Raw genomic sequence first — 7224 nt, forward strand, 5'->3', positions numbered from 1 at the left:
TTGCTATTGGTGGTCACATGAAGAGTCATGTGAGGAGAAGCCCTCTCCGTCCAACTTGGTGCTTCCTGATGCATCGTCCCGACTTTTAGTATTATATATAGATACTCTTATTTAATGTTCATTACATATTTATTCAATTGTATATTACGTGACATCTAATTTCTTAATTTTTTTAATTTACATTTTCTAATTGTATTTTGTGACGTTCTCATTTAAATTACTTAGGTTGTGTTTAGTTTTAGAGTTAAGTAGAATTGAGTTTTGGTTTTAATTGATTTATAATGATTGTGTTGTTGAATTATGAGAAAAAATATGAAAAGTAATTAATAGTTGAGAGAAAGTAATGATTGTGTCGTTGAATTGTGGAAAAAGTAATGAATAGTTGAGAGAAAGCAATAATTGTATTGTTGAATTGTGGAAAAAGTAATAAATAGTTGAGAGAATTTAGTATTAAAAATTGAATTAAATGGTTAAAAAAATTAAAGAAAAAGGGAAAAGTAATAATTGTATTGTTGAATTGAAGATTAGTTAAGTAGAGTTAAAAAAAATTTTAAAAGCCAAACGGGCCCTTAATTTAAATATTTTGATAATTTTTGATTAAAAATCACCTTTAATAACTTATATATTAATTTTTGTGATGCAAAGATGTCAGTTCTCTTTTTGTGAAAAAAAAATATTATCTCCTCCTTTTTATTTTTCATTGAACATAAGTTCATATATAGTTTCTCTTGATATTAAAAATTACTCAAATTTTTCAAGATAATAATTGAGTGTCATAAATTTTTAAAATTAAAATAATAAAAAAATCGAGAAATTTAGAGAGTTGAAGGTTCTCGAATAGAGCTGCCATGACTCTGTACTTCAGCTTGTATATATAGTATATGAAAAATTCTAACATAACCACTATGTCATGATTACACCGGCTAGATTCGTTGGATCTCCTTTAAGGAGATCAAACGTTGGACAAGGGAGACCGGCTGTGTAGGCAGATTGTCTTCCTTTATTTATTTAATTTTCAAATTAGTGTTTTAAAATCAAGGAGGAAAAAGAATAATCAGGTGAATTCGAAAATATAACCGGGTGAGCCTGTTATAGCCTGTCACCGTGAAAAAGATAAAACCATGTCAAGATTACACAATGCCATCTTAGAAAGACCGCTATTGTTATGGAATCGTAGAATTTTCGAGATTGTGAAATTGTCTTTCTATTAGTTCAGATGCGATACATTCACGAATAAACAAAACTCATGCTCCATAGGTTCAATAATTCCACCTTAGAGAACCCGAATTGAGATGAATGAGCATGAGACACAAAGGGATTGATCGTGATGGTTTTGGCAAAGACTTGGACTGGGGCAAAGGGAAGACTCAGCGGAGACCTAGTCGGACATGAAATAGATAGGAAGGCGTGAATTTATCATGCAACTAATGCTACTGGTGGACTCTATTACCCAAGGAAATTTGTAAGGGGAAAAAAAAGAAGAAGAAGACCGGTGGCACCAATTTAAAATTTAAAATTTATTTATTATTATTTTTTTGTTGAAGCCCAAATCAATCAATCAATTATTGATCTTTCTAAGATGACATCGTGTCATCTTGACACTATGACACGGTTTTATCTTTTATCTTTTTTCTGGTGACAGGCTATACCCGGTTACATTTTCGAATTTACAGAATAAAATTTAAAAAATTGAAAAAACAGATCTCGCAGTCGAGAAAGGGAGAGAGAGGGTGTGGTCGATGCTGGCCCCACCCCTCCTACGTCCTTGGTCGACGGCGGCTTGGGAAGTCACTGGTGACCTCGGATGGGGGTTGGTTGCAGCCGGCGACGACCTCATCCCCCGAAATCAGTTGCAGACGGTGACGACCTTCGGCTCTCGCCGGCGTCTATTACTCTCTCTCTCTGTCCCCCCTTCTCTCTTCTCTCTCTATCTCTTTCTGTATACGAAGTCCGATCATCATTAATGTCGCTGGAATCCTGCGTTCGGTCGATTGCCTTCTCATCAGGTTTGCGTGCCTCTCCTTATCATGGCGCGTTCTCTCTCCTATCTATTTTTCAAAGAGAGAAAATTAGAGCAAATCAGTAAATAGCAGGGTTGAGTAGATGGTGAGGTTGAATTGAATGATCAATTTTAGGAAGTCCTATCTATGAAGGTAAAGTCACAGATGCTATTGTTTTGTTTGGTTTGAAGTGTTGGTGAAATTGCATGAAAGAAATTATGGAGTCTTGTAGGTGTGGATTCTGGATATTTTACCTCTATTATTTTCCTGTGATATTTTATGGAAAGATTTGCTTGCTAAAATGAAGGATTACTTGTCTTTCTTTGTCATGGTTCTGGCATGATATCCTTTTAAATGGAATCTTTACTAAGATTATATTGTGTTAACTTGAGCGTTGGTTATGGGTAGACATTCCAGATTTGGTTATTGCATACCTAACTTTGATATTGCTCTGCATTGTTCTTGGCTGGATTATTCTGCTCTGGCATAGTGAATGGTCAAATCTCTTAAAGTATGGTAAGGACATCTTGTTATGAAGCTTTGTGTTATGAAAAAGTTCCTTTTCTTACACTTTTCAATCATATGAGACTAGACAGACCAAGTTTTTCCTTTCTCTGCTATGGACACACACACATATATACGCCTCTGAGAAGTTTTTCCATTAACAAAAGCAAGTGCATTTTGCACCGAAGAAAAAATTAGTCCAAAGTGTAGTAGACGAGGTCAATTGACCCGCTTTATTTTTGCATTGTCTCTCATACATGGGAAAGAGGTAAAAATATGGGGTCAATTCCTTGAAAAAAAAAATCCCACAAATATCTCTCAAGTACTTTTACCCCCAATTTTGTCTTCATGTCCATTACGCTGAAACAAGATGATAAATAAAAAAATATACATCCACCAAAAGAAAAATAAAAATAAAAAAAAAAATCTCTCTTTCCCTTACATGTAGTGCCTCTAGATTACTCTCGGGAAAATTTTATGTAAGTACAATTTAATCTATCCATCTTGAAGGCTATGTTTTGGTGAAGCACTCGGGAAAACTTTTGCGGTCAATGAGGATGTCCGCTCTTCCCAAGAGCAGGTGGGTTGTAATGAACCTCTAGTTAGGGATGTTCGAACTTTGTTTCATCAGGATTGCATGGTAGTAGTAGAACACGTTTATCATGAGTGAAATATATAGGCATTTTGATTAGTGAATCATACGCTTACGCTCTTAATCAAAGTTCATATACTTAACTAGCGCTTTGCCGGCTTGATCTCTTGTTATTTGGGGATTCACAGGGGTCCACTCACCATGCCCCGCTTTTGACGTTTTCTTTCTAATGCATTCTGGTTTCGCCCCGTATGTCACCCAAATATATGTGTGTGTATATATGAATACTAAATACTTATCGTGATGTTAAGAAATAAAAATACTAGATTGACGTAATGTACTATTCTAATTCATACTTGTAGCATTTTATTAGTAAAAAGTAAAGTACCATTGCTCATAATTATAGTATTATGGTTCTTACTTTTAGTATTTTTTTTCAAACATTGTGGCAGATTGGACACATTATCCAAACATCGTGTCACATGACAGGTCTATCTAACATAACACTATTCATGATAATATGTTTAATTCTTTCAATTCATGTGTTTAGTAGTTCCATCTAAATTTTTAGTATTATTAGTACTTGTGATTAGTACAAACGTATAATTCTTTTAATTTCTGGTCAAGGATTTAGTGCTTCATGTGTGTATATATATGAATACTAAATACTTATCGTGACGTTAAGAAATAAAAATACTAGATTGACGTAATGTACTATTCTAATTCATACTTGTGGCATTTTATTAGTAGAGTTAAATGCAGTTAACCCTCGGAATGCCCCCCGACCTTTAAATTTTTGCAGAGTGCTTCCCGACCTTACCGGAAGTAGGCAACATGCCCCTCAATTAAATTCCGGCCAAAATTCCGTCTAAGAAATACCTGCAAAAAAAAAAACAGAAAAAAAAAAGAAGGAATAGGAGAACAGTGGAACGTATCCATCTTCTAGGCGACCATATCTCCCTGACCTCCGGTGCAGGCCAGTCCCCACAACCCTATCTCCCTGAGCAGCTGCGGCGATTCTCCCTGTGCGACCAGATTACGGTGCAGAGACCAAACCCCTGCCCTCGCGACTCCATTGCCAGCGATTGGCCTCGACTGTGATGACCCCTCCTCGACCAGACTCCAATATACACCAACAGCCTTGCAAGCCCATCTTCCCAAGTAGCCACGGTGACCATCTCCCTGCCCGACTAGACTCCGGTTCAGGTGGGTGCCCCATTTCTCTGTTGTATTTGTCCCCTTTTCCCACTTCGTTCTGCAATTTGATGCAATTATTACGCAATTCAATGCCAAATTGTGGTTATAATTGTCCTGTTTGGTTGGGTGGGTGTTGATTTTGCTTATTAATTCCCCAATGATGGGCATTGGGACTGCGTTCTTACATTGGTGAATTGAAGTTTAAATTGGTCAATTGGAGATTCTGCAGTGGAAATTGGGACTGCCTTGTCGTATTTCAGTGCTGTCTATGTCTTGAGCTACCTTGTACAAGCTGAATGATGCAACAAACTACCTTGGACAAGCTGAATAATGCAACAGTTGGAAAAACAACATGATGTTGGTTGTTTATAATACTTATATTTGGTTCTTGCTTGTATTTGTGCATTTTGTTTAGTCTTTTAGCTTTTGGTTGTTCCTTTGTGCATTTTGTTTTGATTTTGGTTCATTTTGAGCTCTCTTAGGACAGTTGAAATGACTGCTTTTAAACCGGGCAATAGGATAATAGGATTGACATGTAATAATGCTAATTTGTTCTGAGATTTTGGTGATTCATGGAGATGAGCACAAGCAGATAATTCTCAGTCATGGCCCTGCTTGAATGAAGCTTTTAACAAAATTCCAGGTAATTTTCGCTTTGTTATCCTTTTGGATTTCTTGAGTTGCTGCGGTCACTGGTGATGGGATCTTTAGTCGTATGTGCTCTTCTGTGTGTGAATCCTCAGGACCCTGCTGAGGCTGACGAAGTTGTTGAAAATTCTTGGATGAAACGAAAATCATACCTATAAGAAGAGGATGTCCACAGGGAACACTGACACTATTTGTGAAGCTACTATCGTGTGGACCAATGGAGTTTCGTGCTACCCGATACTGATATAGTTCAGATTACAGGAACTAGAATGTTGCACCTGAGGCTTTGTTATCAGTTTCAGGGGAGGAGCTAAACAACTTATCAGTTTATTCTCGAGTCTTAGGACGCAAAAAAGATGCTATTGCCGTGATGTAACCTTTATTTATTTTTTTTGGTCAACAATGTAAACTCTATCCACTTAATGAAATATGCCTTTTGGGATGCAACATCTACTTTGACATTTGATATAAATGGAATTTGAGCCTAAATCTTGTTTGGCCAGTCATGATGAATGCTCTAGAACTATTTGCTTATCAACGCAATGAATGCTCCATCAATATAATCGAAACTATTATCACCATTTAAACCATTCAAAATGAGTTCAGATGTACAAGATAAATCAGTCATGTCTCCCATGACCATTTACACCTGAATCCATCATTTACACTATTCAATCTTCCCGGCAGAGAAAAAGTGCATCATCCATCCAACAACAAAAAGGCCATAAAACATGTATTCAATGTATTGCAATCACAAAAATTTCCAAGAACATTCAGCACTATCTTGTAAGCCTTTTCTCTATCAATTTGTCATCACGAAAAGAGAGAGAGAGAACTAAAGTCTAAAAGATTGTCTATTATGGATGGAATTTGCATAATGTCATGATCTGTTAAAGTTTCGGATAAATTACATATGGAAGCTCCATATCTGTTACTTTGTATAAAATGAACGACTCAACCTCAGTAACAAAATCAGAACAAAATCAGATCCTCTGAGGCTGCAACTATTGCCGATTGATAAATGTAACGTTCCACAGAAGTTTTGCTCCAATTGTATATAACTTCCTCCCCTGCACAAATACAAGCAAGAACCAAATCATGTTGTTTTTCCAACTGTTGCATTATTCAGCTTGTCCAAGGTAGTTTGTTGCATCATTCAGCGTGTACAAGGTAGCTCAAGACAGAGACAGCATTGAAATACGACAAGGCAGTCCCAATTTCCACTGCAGAATCTCCAATTGACCAATTTGAACTTCAATTCACCAATGTAAGAACGCAGTCCCAATGCCCATCATTGGGGAATTAATAAGCAAAATCAACACCCACCCAACCAAGCAGGACAATTATAACCACAATTCGACATTGAATTGCGTAACAATTACATCGAATTGCAGAACGAAGTGGGAAAAGGGAACAAATTCAACGGAGAAATGGGGCACCCACCTGAACCGGAGTCTGGTCACGCATGGAGATGGTCACCGTGGCTTCTTGGGGAGATGGGCTTGTAGGGCTGGTTGGTGTATATCGGAGTCTGGTCGAGGAGGGGTCATCACGATCGAGGCCAATCACTGGCAATGGAATCGCGAGGGCAGGGGTTTGGTCTCTGCACTGTAATCTGGTCGCACGGGGAGAATCGCCGCAGCTGCTCGTGGGGACTGGCCTGCACCGGCGGTCAGGGAGATATGACCTAGAAGATGGATACGCTCCCCTGTTCTCCTGTTCCTTCTTTTTCTTTTTCCTTTTTCACGTATTTTTTAGACGGAATTTAATTGAGGGGGCATGTTGCTTACTCCCGATAAGGTCGGGAGACACTTTGCAAAAATTTAAAGGTCATAAGACATATCTAAACTCACCTTATAAGTCGAGGATTAACTGCATTTAACTCTTATTAGTAAAAAGGAAAGTACCATTGCTCATAATTATAGTTTTTTTTTTCAATGACTGTGACACATTATCCAAACATTGTGTCAGGTCCCTCTAATATGACAATGAGTCATGATAATATGTTTAGTAGTTCTAATTCATGTGTTTAGTATTTCCATCCAAATGTTTACTATTATTAGTACTTGTGATTAGTACAAACGCATAATCCTTTTAATCAAGTATTTAGTATTTCAATTCAAGTCATTTAGTATTTTGCACAGTACATAAAAAATAGTGAAAAATTAAACATTTGATATAAAATACTAAATACTTGAGGGTTAATAACAACAAAAAGCACAAATTTTTCATATTTTAACAATTCTAACATGGGGATGATGACCGGGGTCATGACTTCACCGA

The 7224-nt window shown here is 37.0% G+C and overlaps 2 long non-coding RNA genes across 10 annotated transcripts; one reads left to right on the top strand and one right to left on the bottom strand.

Moving 5' to 3' along the window:
* The first annotated feature begins 1674 nt into the window (after window positions 1–1674).
* LOC116188143 lies at window positions 1675–5388 on the top strand. Of its 9 annotated transcripts, none has more exons than XR_004152204.1 (4): window positions 1676–2006; window positions 2491–2516; window positions 3015–4936; window positions 5037–5388. It is a non-coding gene; the product is annotated as an uncharacterized LOC116188143 (long non-coding RNA). The 9 variants fall into 9 exon arrangements; XR_004152203.1 differs by having other exon boundaries at window positions 1681–3084; window positions 3549–3585; window positions 3899–4936; XR_004152200.1 differs by having other exon boundaries at window positions 1675–2006; window positions 2491–4936.
* Window positions 5389–5643: 255 nt separating this feature from the next.
* Window positions 5644–6724, bottom strand: LOC116188144. The gene is made up of 2 exons (XR_004152206.1): window positions 6385–6724; window positions 5644–6011 (listed from the first exon to the last, which is right to left on the bottom strand). It is a non-coding gene; the product is annotated as an uncharacterized LOC116188144 (long non-coding RNA).
* Between the last annotated feature and the right edge of the window lie 500 nt (window positions 6725–7224).

Source organism: Punica granatum, chromosome 8 (genome assembly GCF_007655135.1).
Source record: "Punica granatum isolate Tunisia-2019 chromosome 8, ASM765513v2, whole genome shotgun sequence".
In the NCBI taxonomy this organism is placed as follows: Eukaryota; Viridiplantae; Streptophyta; class Magnoliopsida; order Myrtales; family Lythraceae; genus Punica; species Punica granatum.